We start from the raw sequence: 1037 nt of genomic DNA, 5'->3' as shown, positions 1-1037 counted from the left end.
CCTCGGCGGAATTTGAACTCAGAACATAACGGCAGACAAAATACCGCTATGCATTTCGCCCAGCGTACTCACGATTCTTTTTCTACTCTAGGCACAAGGCCCGAAATTTCAGGGGAGGTGGCCCAGTCGATTAGATCAGCCCAGTACGCAACTGGTACATAATTTATCGACCCCGAGAGGATAAAAGGCAAAGTCGACCTCAGCGGAATTTGAACTCAGAACGTAAAGGCAGACGAAATACCGCTAAGCATTTCGTCTGACGTGCTAACGTTTCTGCCAGCTCGTCGCCTTTCGCCAATAATATATCTACACAAAGAATGAACTGGTGGTAGGTGATTTGGGGGAAATTGAAGCCAAACCTCATGGTACAGTGTGATGTGCACTATAGCTCTCGGGACTAGGCTAGGAATACATGTGTGAAACAAGGCAGAGCGTGTGACATGTGGATGATATTATCGAAAAGGCTGAATGAATAGTTAGATATTGTTGTGACATATATGTTTAAAAACGACAAACATTGTGATGTACATTTAGATAATAAAGCTCATTAATAGCCTACATTTGACAACTATCAGATTTCCCTCTTGTCGTCTGTATGTATATACATATGTATGTATATACGCGTTTGCGCGTGTGTGTGTGCTTATATGCACATACGTATATATGCAAATACATACGTATGTACGAGAGGGTGGTGTAAAGTTCGTGGTTTTAAGGGTATTGCAGAAAACATTCCGATTTCTTTTACAGGGCTTAGAAAAACTGAAGGACCGCTGCATTAAGTGTGTGAATCTGAGAGGGGAATGTATTGAATAAAATCGTAGTTAACTGTTCCTCCTCAATTTTCTTTTACTCAAAGCCAGGAACTTTTCCGCACACCCTCGTATATGCGCACATGTGTGTATACAAGCTAAAAGAAACCTAAGGACAGTTTCCCATTCGATTTTTTTTTTAGCCGATATAGACTGGTCGAAGGGAGATAAGCCATCCTTGCTGAACCAGTTTATTCATTGTTTACTTTATAAACTGATTGTAAT

At 41.0% G+C, this 1037-nt stretch overlaps 1 protein-coding gene across 1 annotated transcript in view; it reads left to right on the top strand.

Moving 5' to 3' along the window:
• The window catches only part of LOC106880254 (uncharacterized), a 17920-nt gene that overhangs the window by 15966 nt on the left and 917 nt on the right, over nucleotides 1–1037 (top strand). The gene's annotated exons all lie outside the window — the stretch shown is intronic.

This window comes from Octopus bimaculoides, chromosome 25 (genome assembly GCF_001194135.2).
Source record: "Octopus bimaculoides isolate UCB-OBI-ISO-001 chromosome 25, ASM119413v2, whole genome shotgun sequence".
NCBI classification, from domain to species: Eukaryota; Metazoa; Mollusca; class Cephalopoda; order Octopoda; family Octopodidae; genus Octopus; species Octopus bimaculoides.
This window is presented reverse-complemented; position numbering and strand designations above follow the sequence as displayed.